Genomic DNA, 21,341 nt, shown 5'->3' with positions numbered 1-21,341 from the left:
CGTAAACGGGATTTTACTGATAAAATATGCTATTTAAAAATCACATTTGCCAATTACATTTTCACATTTTCTTATTTTTGTGAATATTAAGCTAAATTAATAATATTTTAGTTAAGGACAGTCTGTTAGGCAAAGTCGAATTTTGATTGGTCGTTTGATTTTGCGTGCTCGCTCACTCTAACATTACGTTAAATGTCTCATACGGGAAAGTTCATATGACGGCTATGGACTGTAGAGCGATATTCCATAACTTCAAGGTTGCATATTGCATCATATCGTTAGTTTCACAATGGACATTCGTAAATGGATTATAAAGAAAGAACCCACAACACCTGCTGCTACTTCTGGCTCATCTGAGCTCCAAATAAGCTGTGTGGACTCTAACAATGCAGCCCCACTAACGGCACTGCCAGCTACTCAGCCCGCCAAAAGCAAGGACTCGCCGACGCCTTAATCGTATAGTTTACCAGAGGACCTCGGGAAAAAAGACAAGCCAGTCCAGGTCTGTTTAAAGCAGTTTCCAAAGAAACAACAACACAAAAACGACTGTAAACGGTCATTTTCGGCAAATTGGTACAATGATAGGGAATGGCTAGAATATTCAGAGCAAGCAGATTCGGCATTTTGTTTTCCCTGTCGGAAATTTGGCGGGAGTGACTCTGTGTTTACAAGTACTGGTTTTTGCAACTGGAAGCATGCGACAGATAAAGCGAAAGGATTTTACAGACATGCTAACTGTAAAGAGCATCTGGCTTGCATGGCTATTTGGAAAGAGCAGCAATTGCGATGTTCCACAGGAAAAGAGATTTCAACCCTAGTTAATTCAGATCAGCTTTCTCGAAACCGCCTTTATGTGTCTTCAATAATTGACATAATTGAATTCCTGGTATCAAACGAACTGCCATTGAGGGGTACCGTTGATTCAGTTGATGACAGAGGTGACGCGGGCAGTGGACTGTTCCTGTCTCTATTTGATTACACGCTGAGAAAAAACAAAGAGCTAGCGCAGGCCTTCAGTACAATTCCAAAAAATGCTACGTACACATCACACGATGTTCAAAATGATTTAATTGAACTGATGAGTACAATCGTGACAGAGAACATTGTTAAAGATGTTGGGGAGTCATGGTTTACAATTAAAGTGGATGGAACCAAGGACCCGACGGGCAATGAGAATGTCGCTGTTGTTCTTCGATATGTTGACCAGAACTGCACAGTGAAAGAGAGGCTGTTGTCAGTATTGACCACAGACAAGTGCGATGCCCTGTCACTCACAAACATCGTACTTGAGGAGCTGTCAAATGTTGGTCTCGATACAAATAAAATATTAAGTCAATTTTATGACGGGGCCAGCGTTATGTCTGGAAGAGAAGGAGGCATGCAGAAACATATTCAAAACAAATTAAACAGAGAAGTGCCCTACATTCATTGTTTTAATCATCAGTTACATTTGGTTATAGTGCATGCAGTTTCATCCGAGAGTGCTGTTGAAGATTTTTTTGCCATTTGCAATGTACTGTACAAATTTCTGAGAAAGCCCACTTTATACTGTGCAGCCCACATAGCTGCACAGTATAAGGGAGATAAGCTTAAAAGGCTGCTGGATCAATGATGGACTGGACACCTTGAGACGGTGTCCGTGGTGCTGAAATCGCACGACACCCTTGTGGATTTTCTGAATGGAAAGGTGAAAAGGTGGTGACATAAAAGTTGAAGCTGTTGGACTCCACAAGGCCATCACAGAACCGACTTTCAAATTTCTTGCCTGTGTGATGTACAAAGTTTTGTGCCTGATGGATCCACCGAATAGGATGCTGCATGCTGGACAAACGGATCTAATGACGGCAATTCGGCTCATTGGCAGCGCTTCTTCTTGCATTGAAAGTCTACGATCAGATGCAGAGTTTGCGAAACTGCGGGCTGAAAGTATAGGTGCAGATGATGCGGTTCCTGCCCCTCCGAAACGGCAGCGACAGGCCAGCAAGACTCTGCAAGACTACATTGTGGATGAAAGTGTTGGTCAGCGTGAAGTGAACATTGAACAGGAGTGCAAGCGGCTGTTTTTTAGCATTATTGACTGTTTTGGGGGAAATGTCCGTTCGTTTCAGCGAACGCAATAGCAACTACATGGCAGCTTTGGATGCACTGGACCCTGGTAGTGAGAACTAATTGAATGCGGGGAAAGTGCAACTACTACTGGATTTAACGAGCACCGAAATGGTGGAGTCTCAGTTCACAGTTGCACGTCAGTTTTGGCAAACGCTGTCCACAGGCCAGGACGAGAAAGTGACATCGGTCAAACTTCTTTCAAAGTACTCCAGCGTTTTCAAAGCCATGCCAGTGGTGCTGACTGCCTTAAAACACGCACTAACATTTGGGGCATCGACTGCTATGTGCGAGAACTCTTTCTCAACGCTTAAGAGTGTATTTTCTGAGCACAGACGCAGCATGTTGCATAGACGAAAAGCACATCTGATCCAGCTGGCATTTGAAAATGACCTAAGTAGAAAATTCAGAGACGAATGGAAAGAGTTACTGCTGAGGAGGTTTCACTCATCGAAGAGAAGATTGCAGCTCTACTGAGACTACAGGTAGCCTACGATCTAATATTTTGCTTATGATTTAAAATGTTTAATAATTAGTCGCAGACAGTTGTTTCTAATAAAATGCTAAAAATCAGATGTACAATAACATTACGATGTCCATCAATGGATTTAAATAGTAGTCTACAGTTGTGTTTATTTTTCGTTTAATGAGATCTTATATACGGTATTGCAAGTCTAAAGACTTAAAGTTTATGTTCTATATCAGCGCGTCTGTGTGAAGACTGTGTGAGCCACAAGACAACAATGTATCCGCTTCACTGAACGAAGCGGCAACGAGCACTTTGATCACTTGATTTAAAAAACAACACATTTCAGCACTAGAGAATGACTCTATGAAACAAACAAAATGAAACAAACAAAAGAAATGCTCTGCTAGTTAACTGGAGATGTTTTAATTTGTATTGGTACACACAAATTAAATTGGCAAAAAGTGGTGACGTGCGTTAATGTGAACGCCCCCTCTCGGTATTTCAGATGCCCCCTCATCAGCGCTCGGCTGGCGCCGGCTCTGCGTTGCATCATCTAGGTGGATGCTGTACACTGGAGGCGGTTGAGGAGAGTCCCATTCACTGTGTAAAGCACTTTGAGTATAGTGTCAGAAAAGCACTACATAAATGTAACTTTCATTAATTAATTGTCTTTATCAAATTTCAGGCAACATCGCATGTTAATGCAACTGTTAGTGCACCCTGTATCTCTCGCAAGCAAGATGGTGGGTCAGGATGGTTGACCAGACATATTTATAGCAGTGTATTTCCATTGAAAATAAAAGATTTGCCCAGCGTAGACAGGGTGTTAGGGTTTGGGTTTGTGTTAAAGGGGTCGTGACATGATGATTGACATTTTTCTTGATTTTTCCGAAGAGGTCATTGCACTATAAACACATACTGTACAATCTAAAATGTCAGAACTCAAAACTTCCAAGAAAAAACATTTATTTAAACCAAGCTGCAAAAACAGCTTGTTTGGATTTTACCTGCTATGTGACATCACACAGATAAATACATAAATAACTGACTGCCTCTAAGGCAAGACATAAATGCCAACCTTTACTTCATGACACCCTTCAACCCACCCACTGTGACTCATTTTGCTAAAATGAAGAGTACTGATGGGTCCACTATTCCTCTACAGCAAAGGTGATCATTTCATCTGGGAAATTTGAGTTTGCACATGCCTTACGTTCAATACTTTCATCTTTAAAAACTGTGGGTCTGTGGGTTTGATTAAAAAAAAAATAAAAACAATCACTGAAAGAACCTGAAAACATTAGTTTACACAAGCAAAACTAATTTTAAAGGTCAGATCAGGTAGAAATAGCTCCTTAAGGTAACAATTGCCACTTCCATCATACGATACAAAATATATATTTTTTTGTAGCACTTTGGCAGATTATGTGCAGGATAAATTACAGTAAAGTAAGTTTTGCCATTGTTTCAAAGTTTCTGGATTAAAATGAGATATCTTGATTTGTGTATACACTTGAAAAGCTAATTTTGTACATTTGAATTTATGAGCAGAGCAGAGCAGTTTTGGGTCCTGCTAAAAAGATAATACAAAGGGATAATTTCAAAGAAAGCCTGCTTTCTTCAAGTCTTCAAGCTCTTTTTCTTGGATGAGGTTTTAGAATATGATGGTCAAGCATTCCACAGAAAATGTCTCATCCTCCCTTATTTGTCTAATATAAGTGTAGCAAATTGTTTATATAGAAGGAAAAAGGAGTGTCTTAGATGTCCATGGCAACCGTTGGTGTTTCTTCTACTGCCCGATATTAACCTTTCACCAATATATCAGTATATACAGTATGTTTACCAATATGCACAGATATGAAAACCTTTTTCAGAACATATAGTGCAGATAATGATGCTTAAATTGGTGTCATAATGTAGTTTGTCCAGCAGAGCGTGTTCTGACTCCACTGTTTACAGAGCTGAGCTGACGTTGGTACTGCAGTCAGGGCGGAGTTAAGCAGTGTCTTCTCGGTAAGCTGCTAACTAGTTTGTGACATACATACTGTAAAGTAAATAAACAACGACCCCATAATTTCCCATTTTCAATGTAACTAATATAACGTTAACCCTCTTTGTGACAACAATGTCACTCATGTTTATCACATCTGTTTACTATGTTAGCCAGCTATAGTTTTTTAATGTAGTCTGTAATGCAGCAGATTGAAAGGTAAACATCAGAGCATATTTTTGCAGCTCAGCAGACAACGGTGCAGTGGTGGATTGTGTCTGTTGTGTGTTATGTTGCTATGTTGTTTCCTAGTTGGTGAAATGCAATGCTACTTTCATTGCTTGTCAGTTGATTGGAAGCAAATGTTTAAACATGTACTCACCAAACTGTTTAGTTCAGTATTCACAGTTTGGTACCCCCTTCAACCGAACAATTCAAGTCATTGCATTTATAAAATATAATATTTAAAAGTCTGGTTTTCTACTGTTGAAAATTTCCCCTGAACGTGTTTAGCAGATTACGGTGATGTTTATTTAGCTATTTATTGTATTTGTATTTATTCTTTATTTAAATGGTCAGCAACTGACTGATACTGAACATACAGTATTGATGTTTATTAAGCTATTTATTGTATTTTTATTTATTCTTTATTTTCTCAGTATTCATTTTTAGAATTTGTTGACAATGTATAATAATCAAATATTCTTAAACAAAAAAAGTATTTGTTTAAGAAAGCAGCCTTCTGAGTACCTTTGCATAATCATATCGGTTCAAAATCTGTGCACAATCCACATAGAAAAGGTCTGTTTTGGCAACTATATTGGAAACCATATTGGTAATCGGTGAATTTTCCCCATCTAAAATTGGTATCGTATCAGTCTCAAAAATCCCATATTGGTCAGCTCTAGTTTCTTCAGAACAGTCTCTTGCAGATGGTTGAGATGGCCATGTCATGTGATGACCATTAAGTGTGGGTGTTACCTGATTTATAACATGAGTGAGGTGGGGTCTGAAGGCAGGTTATGTGCTATCCTGAAAAGTTTCCTATGTTCAGATGATGGTTGAAAATAAACAGATGTGCATTCTTATACAAGGTTGAGTCAGACATTAAAGGCACCACCTTGGCAGAGTCTTTAATTTATGATGTTGAGGAACTCACTTTACAACTTGCTTTTGGCACCCCTCCACGTGCCTATGCACCCGACAACACTTACCACTTAAGCCACTAGGGGCAGTGTTTCGAATTTAGGTAAGCACACATTTTAGCTAAAGAAATGCCAAACTACTTTTCAGATTTCACTATTTGATCGGTCTAGTTAAGTAGGGCACCGTCATCTCTAAATGGTGTCATGATTAACTTGTAAAGTGAACTATGTAATTGTCTGAAAACTATGCCATTTGCACCTCATTTGTGGTGCGAAGATATTAATTGGTCGAAGGCCATTTAAAGCTATTTTTTACATATCTTTTTCCATTATGCTTTAAATTGTTAGAACAAGAATCTTGAAAGCCCCAGTACTTGTCTCCCTTATAAGTCTTCGGCCTATTGTTATGGCCACCCTATTCCCCGGGCCCCACTGCAACTGCACTGCCTGTAGTTATGCCGCTGGTGTGTTCTAATATGTGTGTACATTTTACTTAACTGTATAACAGTGTGGCTAACCAAATGGAAATTATGGATCTCATGTAAATATGGAAATCTTATCCCATGTCTTCCAATTAATGTCTCTGACACACAATTAATTCTTGCAACAAAGTATAATTTTGGATAACTTCTCATGTCTTTTACCATAGCTGGCTATGACTAGCTTATTCGTGATAATGTTAACAGTGTAGCTTGTCACCCAATATCAGCTCAAAGACCAACAGAAAAAAAGTATAAAGTAGTATTTTTGTTTTTTGTCTCATTTCATTGGAGCTTGACCTCTGTACCTTACCACAACCATAAAATGTTCTCACAGACAACATTAAATGACCCCTAACCAGGTTGAATCCTCTCAGTGATATAAGTATATTTTGCTTATCTGAAGCACTAGCATCACTAATGCACCAAACACATTCATGCCTGACTCTACAAGGAGAAATCCTGATGGCTATTACAGACCTTCAATCATGTGTCACAACAGAGCAGTGCGGGCATACAGAAGACAGCAGACCCACTCTGACAGATCCTCTGTTTCATTGCACTGCCTCCAATGACAAGCAGTCCCTCAGAGATATGACTAGAAACCATTACCACTTGTGTATCCATATCTGAGAGGAAAGCAAGACTAAGTGTTGACTGTCTGTATTAATCATTGCAATATTCTGTAAACCCCTGTCTGGATTTAAGCATTTCACCTCGCAGGAAACTTCACCTCCTCCATTAATATTCCATCTATAGCACTATTGAGATGGAATTTGTTTTCAAAATGATATGTGTGTTACAATTATTTACATTGGACTTCTGTGATTTCATGTAGCTACTGATTCAGAAAGGATTGGAATCTCTAGTTTTTACAAAGATGGAAGTGTATAATGGGAGTGTCTTCTTTCAAAAGATACTACAACTGTGTCATTTCCTTGTTAATGTTGTTTGATGAATAGCCTTTATATGACATAGCCTACTAGACAGTGCTCAATTCGGTTACATGAACACTTGATGTCCAACATTTTGATGCAAATACGCTTTTTTTATATTCACTTAAGACATAACTGACTGCGTTTACATTAATGCCTCAACAAGAAGGGCACTAGCAGAATTCTAATGTGTATTTGATAATTTAGACACGTAGAATTAGCGCTCAGACATTAGCCACCTGTCAATCCAACAGCGCGCAGCTACAGATGTCAGGAAATAAAAAGTCATTTCATATAGATCAACCAACAAGTGGTGCTCATGCTATCATGATTTATGTAAAGAACACCTCTGTTTTAGATGTAGAACATAGGCTAAATATCAAAAATTACTCAAACGTTTGATCGAGGACATCTCTCTTTTTTCAGATAAACTTCTAGCTCATTTTATTGCCTAGCCCTGTTGATAACATTGCAATAATCTCTCACATCAACCCAATAATCTCAGTGATAGATAGTTAAATTACAGGCTACGTTATAGGCACACAAAATCTAGTAAGCAGAAATATGAAATGTACCTTGATATGTTTTTTTTTTAAATTAGAGGCAGGATTAATGCTGATATCTGGCTTGAGCAAGTTAAACTCACATGACACAATCAAGCAATTGGCCTTTTTCACAGCGAAAAGCCCTTTCAGGTGCGTCCAGTTATGGTCAGCTCTAAACTGTGCTTGAGGCATTTTCCACAGTTGGCATCAGATCTGCAGCTGCTGTTCAAGTTTTTTACGAAAAATAAGTTGGTACACTATGGGACTTTTAATTGTATAGGAGCCCAACATACATATGGGACTCTAATTTTGAACTGTCTGAACTCCCAGTTGTGAGCTCACTTTCGGCTCAGTTTGCTGAGAAAGTGAATCAGATTCAAACTGCTAACCTAAGCTCCTGAATTCAAACCCTCGGTTCTTTTCGGGTGACTCATGAAACATTTCCGGTTGAAAAGAATAAATTGGTCATGATTCTCTTGTGCTGGGTTTGTTGTTGCATGAAGTGAGCTCATCACCACAACAGAACAGGTGAAAAACGGCGCGAGATACACTGGTGCACGCTATATAAATGTATTCAATAACTCACAAGATGATATCTGATGAAACCGCATATGAACGCACACAACCGGACTGTCGCCAATGGCAACTAGATTTTAAATTATAGTTGCAATAAATTATTTGTGGTCACATTTGCAACCATTTTAGTTGCAGTCTGGAGCCCTGAACTCTAGTAAAAAAAAATATATATATAATAATATGCAGCAATCACAGACACATTACTATTCTGACAGGATAAGATTTCTCAGAGGTCACCCAAATTAGAAAAAAAACAATAGATAATTACCTCTGTAATTCTTACAGAGGTTGTGATTAAAATAAAAAAGAACGCCTGTGTAATAAGATTTTTCGTAATTCCCTAGGTAAATCTAGTCCCATCTGAATAGGGCCCATTAGTTATAATGTAGTAAAACCAAATTATGTACTGTAGTAGGGTTCCCACGCATCCTAGAAAACCTGACATTTTGCAATGCAGAAATTAGAAAAATACCTAAATGTCCAGGAAAAATTATAATTTGTCCTGGAAAATAACAATATAACCATTTGACTGTGTTGCTAGCAAGGTTTCCGTTACAAGCAAAAAAAAAATGGTGCAAAATAATGCTGCTGCACATTGTGAAACAACATCAGCAGTTAAGGGCACTTACACCATCATGATTAATTACAGCAGCAGCCAATCGTGAGCTTGGCAATCGTGGTGCAACTGAGGCATATCTCTTGATTGGTTACAGCCACGACCTTGCTTTAGCGTTGCATGCAAAGTAAGAAATGGCATTCGTAAAACTTCTCATTCATTGACAAACTGAGTTCCTTGTGATCTTTGGTCACCCTGACTTCTTCACCATAACTCTCATATTGACTAGTCCAATGGCGCAATCCTCAATTGGGGTCCCACTTCTCATGTGACCTGTTTGTTCCAGAGTTCCCCTGACCCTATTCTCGAGTCTCAAGAACCCCTAGACCTATCTCAAGTCCCCACTCAGTACCACCACCACATCAAGGAAGTCTTCAGTAAAAGAAAGTCACCTCTTTACCATCACACCGCCCTTATGACTGCACCACTGACCTGCTTCCAGGTACCTGTCCCCCAGGGGCTGCATCTTCTCCTTGTCTTCTCCCGAGCATGCAGGTATGGACAATTACATTGGGACCGTATTCATCAGTCCACTTCTCCTGCTGGTGCTGTTTTTTGTCTTTGTGGGTAAAAAGGATCGACCCTGCATAGATCACTATCCAGAATGTTACCCTTTGCCTCTTTTGGCCACAGCTTTTGAGATACTGCAGAGGGCTTCCATCTTCACCAAACTCGACTTGTGAAATGCTTACCATCTTGTGCGCATTAGACAAGGGGATGAGTGGAAGACTGCATTTAACCCTCCCACCGGGCATTATGAGTACCCATGCCCTTTGGCCTCACCAATGCCCCTGCAATTTTCCCAGCTCTGATAAATGATGTCCTTAGATACATGCTCAATCAGTTTGTATTCACCTATCTGGACGATATTCTCATTTTTTCAAATTCCCTCAATGAGCATGTGGAGCATGTTAGGAATGTTCTTAGACGCTTCCTCGATAATCACCTTTATGTCAAACCCTAAAAGTGTGAATTCCATGTGACCCAAGTTCCTGGAATTCATAATTAAGCCTGGCCATATACAAATGGATCCCCAAAAAGTTCAAGCAGTAACGGATTGGCCCACTCCCTTGTTTGTGAAGGAGGAGCAGCGATTTCTTGGCTTCGCCAACTTTTACCGCAAATTCATTTTGAACTTCAGTTCTGTGGTGGCTCTCCTATCAGCTCTCACTAAAGGGAATAATTCCTGAAGCATAGTTGGCCTTCAATGAACTCAAACTCCGCTTTACTTCAGCACACATTCTTACTCTCCCAGACCCAGACAAACTCTTCATTGTGGAGATGGATGCTTCGGATGTGGATGTTGGAGCAGTGCTTTCCCAGAGAGGGGAGGATAACAGACTTAATCCATGTGCATTCCTATCACACCGCCTTACACCAACAGAGAGGAATTATCATGTAGGAGACCGTGAGTTACTGGTTGTTAAACTGGCTCTCAAAGAAAGGAGACATTGGATTGAGGGGGCCAAACACCCATTTCAAGTACTCACTGACCACAAAAATCTAGAGTACATTCAGCAGGCCAAGTGACTCAACCCTTGACAGGCAACCTTAAGCTTTCTCTCGATTATACGCAAGCAGTAACCAAGAAGATTCTATCACACCCATTATCCTAAGCTCCAAGATAGTGGCCTGTGTAAGATGGGATCTTGAAAATACAGTAAGACAAGCCCAGGCCTGGGAACCAGACCCATGAGGGGGGCCAACCAACTGCTTGTTTGTCCCTAAAGCTGTTTGCTCCCAGATTCTCCGGTAGGGTCATTCTTCTCGTCTGACCTGCCATCCAGGCACTACTCACACCCTTGAATTCCTCCAGAGAATGTTTTGGTGGCCAACCATTAAGGAGGAAACCAAAACCTTTGTAAGCACCTGTCCCACATGCAATCATGGGAAGGTCTCTCATTGCTCACCTCAGGGGTTGCTCAGGGGTTGCTCCATCCTCTCTTTATACCACAAAGACCCTGGTCACACCTCTCCATGGATTTCAATGTAACACCAATGTAACACCAACATTATGCTCATTGTTGACAGATTTTCTAAGGCTGGCAGATTCATTCCCTTTCCCAGATTACCCACTGCTAAAGAGACTGCAGAGTTGATCATTATGTTTTTCGTGTTTTTGGCATCCCACAGGACACTGTATATGATTGAGGCCCTCAGTTTTCCTCTTGATTCTGGAAGGAATTCTGTCAACTTTTGGGGGCAACAGTGAGCCTATCTCCTGGATTCCATCCTGAGTCCAATAGCCAAATGGAGAGGTTAAACCAGGATTTGGAGACTACTCTGAGGTGCATGGCTGCCAATAACCCATCATTCTGGTCATCCTTCATTATGTGGGTGGAGTACAACATTCTATGCTCCTCGGCTATAGGCATGTCTCCCGTCGAATGCAAGTTTGGTTAGGCCCCTCCACTGTTCCCAGACCATGAAGTATAAGTTGGGAGTCCCTCATCACTGCAGTTCATCCAACACTGTCATCTGACTTGGAAGAAGGCTTGACACAAGTTTCTCATCAGTACTAGTGAAAGGCTAATCGTAGACCTGCCCGCACTCTGCATTCTGGACAGAGAGTTTGGCTCTCCACAAAGAACCTACCCTTAGGTTTGGAGTCCCGCAAAATCTCCCAGTGATTCATTGGACCTTTCAAAGTGTCAAGGAAAGTTAACCCTTTTACTTACCATTTATACAGTACTATCATAGGTTCTTAAAAATGAATCCCACATTTCATGTCTCCCTTCTAAAACCAGTTTTGTCTTCTCCTTTTGCTCCAGTAGGTAAACCTCAACCTCCAGCTTACACAGTCCACCGAATACTGGATTCCCGTAGGGTGAGAGGATCACTTCAGTATCTTGTGGGAATGCTATGGCCCAGAGGAGCGCTCCTGGGTTCCTGCCAGAGACATCTTGGACACTAAATTAATTTGGGCCCAAAATAACTTCCACGCTCACAAACCTGATCATCCTGGGAGGAACGTCAGGAGCCATTCCTAGAGAGGGGGGGTCCTGTCAGTATTTTGCTTGTGTTGTGTCATGGTGCTCTCATGCCCAGCTTACCCAACTTGTAATTAGTGTTATTAGGTTCACACTCTCTTTCAGCTGTGTGTATTTAAGTGACTCTGTCTACTAGTTTATTTGCTTGGTATTTATTTTCCTGAAGCCAGTTCCCTGAGTAAGTGTTCTCTAACTCTGAGATATTTTATTATCTCTTGCCTTTGGATTATACCCTTCTCTGTTTTATTTTTTTGGACTTTCTCCTCTGGATTTTTTGCTTTAAGATCTGAAAAAAATGTAATTTTTTTGTGTAATGCCCTTTTTGTAATGGTTTTGTTTTTTGATCATTACATTTTTATCAGTGCATCTTACTATTGGGTTCACCATCTTCCAGTGGCTCGACGATTGAGAGTCTGACTCTCCCGTCAGAGACCTGAGTTCAAGTCCCGGCTATTACACAAGCTTGAGAAGCTACCATATTGTTTTCCTACTTCAGTTTAGTATGGAGTAACTGACAGGGAACCATCATATTATAGAAAATTATTGCACACCCCTTATTGGTAATGGCGTTGTGACCTTTACGCCTCAGGTTTGCATTAATTTTCAATAACTCGACATTCAAGAATGAGTCCTTCTCAAACATGACAAAAACAATACAATTTAACACAATGTTATTGATTAAAAGAAAGTGGGAGGACATTTAACATTGAAGGGTGGTTGTGTACAAACACACACTGCCGACTCACATTTATGTACAAACATGTGAATTTTGCATTATAGGTCCCCTTTAAGTTCAAATGGGGAAAAATGTTTGTATAGTTGAGATTGAACAAATGCTTTCGTCTGCACTTTTTATTTGGACTCAAACCAACAGGACTCTTTTCTTTGTAACACAAAAGGTGAATTTCTGGTGGCGGGACATAAACCACAGTAAAAGTCTTTGACATAAAAGGTGCAATGTATTCCGGGTTTTCTGTAGTGATATGATCACTTTGTTGAACTGAACACAATTTAAGTTGTTATTAAAGCAATAAAGCTCTGAAAACATCACTGGTTCTCACTGCATCATGTGAACAAACTTGGAATATAGTTTAAGTATCATTGATTCTTAACACCCTTTTACTGTGGTTATATGGTATTTTTCCCTCTTTTTATGCTTTTTTTAAAAGTCACCTTACACTCACAGTAAGCACTATGAGGATTTCAAACATTCACCTTTTGTGTTCCACAGAAGAAAAAGATATACAGGTCTGGAGTGACATAAGGGTGAGTTAGGACATAATTTTCATTTTTGGCTGAAATATTTCTATAAGACTGGTGTGATCACTTTAATATCAAGTTAATGTGAATTATTAACTTTCCATCACTATAATTTTTTTTTTCTCTTCAGTTATGTGATAAAATTGACTGAATCCATTAATCAACTGTCCAGTGCTTCAAGGAGGGCTTCACTAGTATTTTGAATGAGCTTGCACCAAGAAAAATCCTTTAGGCCAAAATATACTTTGAAGCAAGAGAGGAGATGCTTGCAGAAGATCATCCAGGTATTGACTGTGGCATTACTGCAGAATATATGAGTAGTAAATATTGTCAAACAAATGTTTTAGTTTCATCAGAATGTTGATATACTGTAAGTTTTGTCATAGCGAATTTAGTAAATCTTGGAAAGTTTTGGTTTTTCAGATTACATTATGTTTTCCTCTTACAATCTGATGCTGATACAACATATGAAAATGGCTTTCACCAGGATGGTTCAAGTCCTGATCAAATGGATGGTGTGCAGGGGAATAAGAATCAAAGAGGGGATAATATGCACTTAAAAAAGTGCATTCTTTCTTATTTAACATGACGTTTTTCACCCTATATGAATAATATGCTCACTTCCTGCAATGTGCTATTGCAAAGATTTGAACAACTTTGAACAACACACTATATAGTCAATTTGAACTAATTTAAACAAAGTAAAGTCAGGCCTATGGGTGGGGTCAATGAGCATCAACAGGTTAAAAGGCCAAATTTGCAGCTTTTCCAAAGGTTCATTATAGCACCATATCACTGAGGTCCATCTTATTCACCAAGGGTACATATTTGCCTCTTAAAAGGTACAAGCTGTAAGGGTACGAAAATGTACCCATGTTTAAGGGTACACTAATGTACCTTTGAGGGTACTGCCCCAGTGACAAACCATTGTACCCCTAAAGGTAAAAATGGTGCCCTTTTTTCTGACTGTGTAAATGGCAATATTTTTATTTGGAATTTGGGAGAAATTTTGTCAGTAATTTATGGAATAATTTTTTTTTTACATTTTACTCAAACCCATACATATAAATAGTAAATCCAGAGAAACTGATAATTTTGCAGTGGTCTCTTAATATTTTCCAGAGCTGTACATTCTGCATGCTTCAAAGTGAATGAGCACCACTCTGCTCTGTCTGTAATCAATGCTGCTGTGCAATTATGCTGTGAAGCTCTGGATTGATGCCCTTTGTTTGATAAAAACTACACAAGGTTAGGATGTAAATTAATGGTTATATTATAAATATTAAATATATTACATTTAGGGCTGTCCATCGATTTAAAATTTTAATTGAAATAATTCCATAATGTGCCAATAAATAAATAAAAATAGTTGCAATTAATTGCATGTATAAATAATTATAGAGAAAGGCCCCCCAAATTAAACTTATTTAGTATATAATAATTAAAATGATTATAAACATAATGTAATATAAATATAAACATTCAGATAATTCCAATGCATTACATTAATGTGAGAGCACACAAGTTAAACATTGATTAGACGATACAAAAAATGGCATTGGAAATCCATTTAATTTTTTATGTCATTTCCATATCATTGATCATATTATATAAGCATATTATTGGCCCACTCTAGACAGCAATCCATTTTGCAATTCAGTTAGTCTCAACCTAACCTAAGGTTACTAAACAAATAAGATAGGATTGTAAAGCTAGGATCTTTCTGAATTACGACCCCACATCTCCGCTGCTCTCATATGCTGTTGCCAAGCCAAAGCTCAGGCTGTACTGACTGCCTCCTACTGCCTCAGATTTGCAAAAACATCAAGGCAGTACTTTAAGCTTAAAGGGTCAGAACACCCCCTGTTTTAGCACAGTTGAGCTCTCACCACATTTTTAAAAGACTCGAGTCACAGTACTCTCTCAACTAACAACGCTTAAGAGTTTGAAGCACTGGTCACGTGCATGGCAACAACATCTGTGGCACTCGCTTGTCAAAGGGTAAAGGCCAAACCTTCTCATGAATATTATCGAGAACACCCATGACGTATTTCAATGGAAAGCTAAACCCTTTACGTCATGACCTATGATGTTGACTTGATGTTCATTTCAAACCAGGCAGACAGACTAAAATAAACCTTTTCCTCTTGAAATTAAAAATACATTCTCTTCCCTTATGTGCAAGAAATATATACCTAAAAAAATTGTTTTAGAGTTTCATGACCCTTTAAATTGCTCCAATGGTACACTGTAAACCCTAAAGTTGTCATTACTGGAAATATCAAGTCATCTTGATTAATAATTACTTAAAATGTCAAGTTTTGGGCTCATACCTTAAATATTTAAGTTCGTTTAACTTATTCATCTTACAAAAATACACATACTTAAGATTTTAAGTGCTAATATCTCAAACTTTTGAGTACAAAATTGAGGGTATGGGGAATACCCATAATGCTTTGAGTTTGAATTCTTTAATTATGTTTCCTTTGGTCAAAGAAAACATTTGGGGAAATGTAAACAGTTATATATAATAATATATAGAGGTTTTAACTCTTTAGTAGTATTATTTATGTTGTTTTTTGCAAATAGTTGTTTCGTGTGATGTCACCATTAGGGTGTCATTGTCCCATCTGGTCAAGTTTGACCCTGTTGATTAATTCTCTTAGAACAATTGCATTTAAAGGTATATATTTATTTCTATGGAGAGTTAAAATTATTTAATGATTGACCAAGAATCAGTTATGATCTGCTGCACTACTGTTTGATTAAAATTATTAACAACAGTAGAAACAACAAATTTAAATAGCAAATTTGTGTGAAGTCTACTTGCATCTATAGTTAACAACCTAATAATTAAGTTTATTTTATATGAACACCAAGCTAATTTAACTTATTTAAATTTTATTGCAGTTTTGTAGATAACATTGCTCACTTCTATTGAGGGAACAAGTTTACGCAATTAAATTAGTCAACTTATTATGGTTGTCAGTGTAGGAGAATACCTTAAGGGTGCATGATTATTTGCATACATTTTTTAATAAGTTATTTTTCATTGAATCACACAAAATGAACATGTCAAATGGATTGCCCAAATAAGTTTATGATAACAGTTTTAGGAATAAATTTGATTAGACACCATTTTGATGCTAAAACTGAATTAAAACATAAAACATAAAATCCAGGAAATCAAAGAATTTGGAACAATGTAAAACAGAATTTAGTGAAACCTAAAAATATTTGTGTTTTTTTATAGGGCCAATGGAATAGCTACTAGACAATGTGAGAAACTGACAGAATATGACCTCATAGATATGACTCGCTCTATAAATGAGAGTGAATATTATCATCAGAGGAGCTCTCATGACTAGGTATAAAATGAGTGCAGGAAGCGTTTACACAGCATTCATTCTGCCAGAATTAGAGCTGTGTCTCCCCATCTAATTATCTCTCACTTTTTGCACTCTTTTGGCCCAATAAAAACACCACCCAAAACCTCTCATGCCAGTTGTCATTCTTACCATCTGAATTTAATGGAAAATGTGTTGCTTTGGGAAATATGTTGGATGGAGCTCTGAATGTATTATGACTTCACAACATGGACACATGACACTGTTACCCAAATATCCTAACTTCATATCCAGATTCCAGCATGTGTGTCTAAGCCAAATTGAAAAGAAAGACATTAGTGATATGCTATTTTTCTTTTTGTATGTTTGAAAAAATATAAAATTATATCTAAATAATAAACTTTAATAGCAAAACAATCTCCATTCTGTAATGATATATATATATATATATATATATATATATATATATATATATATATATATATATATATATATATATATATATATATTTTTTTTTTTTTATATTAATTTTTTTTTTTTTATTAGATGTAATATGGGAAGACATCCTTAATTATTCCCTAACATATTCATGTATAAAATATGTGTTTATGAAAACAGATGCAGAATTTCAGTTTAATTAACATCTGGTTGTGAACAGTGGTTCATTTTCGCTTATTTAAAGTGAGACCCTTAGGCTTCATCACCACCACAACGAGGGTAAATTGTATCCATGACAACAAAGCTTTCATTGGCGCGCTGCCAGACGCGCCTCTATAGGGAGCCGAATTATTGCTATGGCAACTGTTTCCGTCAGGTGATTACGATTATTAGGACAAAAAAGATGGCCGTAGTTTTGTAAGGGATTGTTGGCAGCGTAAAAACAGAAAGTAATAGTCGGCTAGCATTGTCGGGAAAAAGAAAACGATGTGTAGCATCCTCGTTACTTCCCCAAGCATTCCAAGTCAATAGTTTGGGAAATTTAAAATAATTTAGGAAATTCGACTGTGATTGTTAGGATCCAATACAAAGTAACAAGGTCATAACTTTGTTTATAGACTGATGGCAAAGGAGACAAATACATATATATTGTATTATTATTTAAACGCATTTAAATGCTCTATTCTACGACCCCGTTAATAGACCCAATTCAGAAAGATCAGAAGATTACGCGCTACCTGTTGTATAGTCAGACCCCTCCCAACCTGTGGATTTCTTCAGCATGCATGACCTAATAAAAGCAATTTTCACCACACTTTTTTCCCACATGCCAATACATTTTCCTCTTCGTAATCAAACTCTAATCCACTCGCGTGCCATCATCTTCCCTGCCAAATGTGTCTCGCTTTGGCCGAAGAATTTAATTCTTTAGGCATATTCGCATTTTTTTCGTTATTTTCATTATGCAAATATATTCATTTACGCGGTCGATACGTCTTTTCTCAATAGACTGTAAAACATAACACAGATAATGTAAGCTATGGTGTGTCATTTTATGCTTTCATAAGGTATTTCGGACACACCCTCCCGAAACAATAACAACGCACTGTATTATTTTGAAAACCCAATCCTCTATACTATCTGTAAAACAAAGAATTTGCAAGACGTACTATGAATTCACGACTCTCAACACTCTACAGCTATATTATGAATGAAAAATTCATAATAAAGCCCTTTTTTATTTAACTTATTTGCGGCATTTAGGCTCACTGTGCCAAATGAAAGATGGACTAAAAGCGAGCCTTGACGCACGGTCCGAAATGCGCTATTTATAAATAAAGGTGTGGGAAAAGCATACAACAACGACTTAACACACCCTAGTTAGACAAGAAGTGAGTTCGTACCCTACCTTGTCTCGTCTTCTTAAGGGTAGTTGTAAAACAAGTGGATGAGCAACAGTGGGGCAAAATAGGCTTTTTCCTATTGACACGATCCGCGCGACTGTAGATCCACGACCCCTTTTCTGTCCCCTGAATTCTTTTTTTATGGCGTTTGAAATGTAATGAAAAGTTATAGGTTGAATAAAATCCCTCTTAAACGAGCATTAAACCGTTGGATGTTGTATACCAGCAACAAGGTTTACCTCTTTTTCTATATATTGACTGTTGACTTGTCCCAGTATCCTCCCCTCTCCTTGTCGCGCGCGCCCTTGTCTCCTGTCTCGCGCTCTCTCGATTCCCGCCCAACCACGCGCGCAATGGCAGACACCGGACGCGTGTTGCTTGTCTGGTCGCAGCATTTATTCATAAGTCTATTATTGTCTAAACGTGTAGATGCATATTTGGATTTTTGTTTTGATTCTGGTGCTGATTTATTCAATCAGATTCATAGCAAGATAATCACATATGCAAAATCCTCCAGCAAGGGGAGATCATCGTCATCGGAGCTAGTGGTCAAACTCCTTAATCCAGTGAATATATCTAAATTTTTGTAAAGGCGTGGCTACAATTGTATTTTATTTTTTAAAAAAGAGGTTCCAGTCGAGGTTACAATGGAAGTGAATGGGGTCAACTTTTGGAGGGTCATTTAAAAAAAAATGCGGATGTGACGCGTCACGGGGCAGCCAATAGTTCCAAACCCAGAATAGTTTCAGCACTGAACCCCATTCATTTCAGTGTTTCTCAAGCACACTCACTGGTAACTTGATGAAATGACTGCATTTTGTGACATTTTAATGCATTAGCTGACCTCTCATGAATAGTGGTATTTTATGTAGCCAGCTCTAGTTAATGTTTATCGTTAGATAATAGCTAGTTAGATTCTAATAGCAGTTAGTTAACGTGAGCAACACTTCACTAGCTTCCATAACCAGATGTCAGTTGGCCTACATTTACCTCAAATTAATCTTGAGTCTGTTGCTCCATATAAAGTCAAGAAATGTAAATTTGGAACAGTGGCTTAATAATCACACTCACATCCTTAGGCAGAAATACAGGAAGGTGGAATGAAAATGGAAGAAAGATAAGTTACAGGTCGCTCTTCAAATTTTGAAGAGGCTGGTGGAGCTTGCCATTCCTGTAAGCGGTGGAGTGGTGAAGAAGCTGTTTAGTGGGGCTATTGGAATGGTGGAGGGCTGAAGCTGGTGGGGTAATGGTTTTGGCTCTGTCCTTCAGTGCATTGGATTTTAAATTAAACAAGGATTAGGAGTTTAAAATGCAGGCTTTTGGTTTTAGTATGAGGGTATTATTTGGTCATCAAATTCAAAGAATCTGCAACTAAGTACTAAATATGATAATTTTATTTAAGTTTATAGGAACATGTGCAATAACATTTGGTCCTCTGAAATTGGCAATCTGTCAAATGGCTATAATTACTTCATGGTTCATTTGATACATCTGAAAATTAAGCTAATTTAAGAGTTTACACTTGAAGTCCATAGTCCTTATTTAATTTCAGATTGAATTTACTGGACAGAAATCATGCCAATGTTCAAATACTTATGGACCTAACTGTGGGTGTGTACTCTCAAATTTGGAATCTCTACCTTATTAAAATATTTTGGAAATATTGGCTTTCGATGTGTATTTAAACTGTGCCCTTCAATGTATTTACCTTAACACAGTTTCATCTTTCTTTACCACTCCCAGTTCTCTCCATCAGCAACAGCCTTAACTCGACTCAAGACCCGGTCTCCTCTTGGGCCTATGACATGGTCTGCTTCCAGTGGTGGAATGTAAATAAGTGCATTTACTCAAGTACTGTAATTGAGGACACATTTGAGGTACTTGTCCTTTACTTGAGTATTTCCATTTAATGCAACTTTAGACTTTTACTCCATTACATCTCAGAGGCAAATATTGTACTTTTTTACTCCACTACATTTGTCTGAAGCTTTAAATACTACAGTAGTTACTTTTCAGTTTACAATTTTTCATACCGTTCCTGTCCAGTGAAAACCATGTATCTCCAAATGATTTTGAATGTTTGTGATAAACTGAAAAATTACGTGTTCCTTTATGTGTTGAGAAAATGATCCTACTTCTTAAATTAAATAACCTATGTTAATCCCCCTTGGATTAGCTAGAAAATACATTGTTACAAAGATGAAAACAAGGCTGTTTTTCTGAGATCATGACAAGTTTATTTATTAGGTACATGGTTCTCAAAGGACAGCAATGCTACAAACATATGCTGATTGAATATGATGATAGAATATGATGCATTGCTGTAGATTAAACTACCCAACAGTATATCAAGTAGTTAAAATGAGCTCTTTAACATCTATAGCAGTAAAATGCAACATACACATTAATGCAGCAGTAATATTAATCCAAAAAATCATATATAATAGTAAAACACTGACAGGGAATATTTATCTGCAGAGTAATACCTTTTGGTACTTTAAGTAAATTTAGCTGATAATACTTACATTTACTTAAGTAAAGTTTTGAATACAGGACTTTTACTTGTAGTGGAGTATTTTCACTGTGTGGTATTAGTACTTTAGTACTTAAAGGTGCAGTAAGTAAGATTCAGAAACCCGTGTTATTAATGACACCTGTGTTCGTTAAGTGAACTGAAGCCAGCTACCTGTTGCTCCTGCTCATGCTTATGCACTCACTCCTTAGGTATGCGACAGAGCGAGCATCAGCCAAAACAATGACGTAGGGTACAAAGAGACTGAACATGATCCACCGGCATCATGCTGACAGAAGAGGTAGCATAAATAAAATTACACAGTTATGATTGTTTCTCTACAAACTTTGAGACTAAACTAAAACTACTTATCAGCGAACATAGCATACTGATACAGCTACATACTACCAAACTATACCAGACAGTTTACTGTTGCACTGCACTGTTATGTTGCCCTATTGTAAGATTTGTATGTCATATGCTGTACTGCAATCAAAAAACCAGCATATTTGCTTATATTTATCCTGTAT

The 21,341-nt window shown here is 37.9% G+C and overlaps 1 protein-coding gene across 3 annotated transcripts in view; it reads right to left on the bottom strand.

Moving 5' to 3' along the window:
* Positions 1–18,766, bottom strand: part of fxyd6 (FXYD domain containing ion transport regulator 6) — a 44,201-nt gene extending 25,435 nt beyond the window's left edge. Inside the window, exons 1-2 of one of the 3 annotated variants that reach the window (XM_052107457.1) lie at positions 18,539–18,766; positions 18,305–18,432 (exon numbers count right to left, since the gene is read on the bottom strand). The gene's annotated coding sequence lies outside the window, so the exon portion shown is untranslated. Of the gene's footprint in view, positions 1–18,304 lie in introns of all 3 variants that reach the window. The other 2 variants (XM_052107455.1, XM_052107456.1) reach the window with 2 other exon arrangements.
* Between the last annotated feature and the right edge of the window lie 2,575 nt (positions 18,767–21,341).

The sequence above is a fragment of the Xyrauchen texanus genome, chromosome 36, assembly GCF_025860055.1.
Source record: "Xyrauchen texanus isolate HMW12.3.18 chromosome 36, RBS_HiC_50CHRs, whole genome shotgun sequence".
Lineage (NCBI taxonomy): Eukaryota > Metazoa > Chordata > Actinopteri > Cypriniformes > Catostomidae > Xyrauchen > Xyrauchen texanus.
The sequence above is the reverse complement of the archived record's forward strand: the minus strand, read 5'-3'. Positions and strand labels throughout refer to the sequence as shown.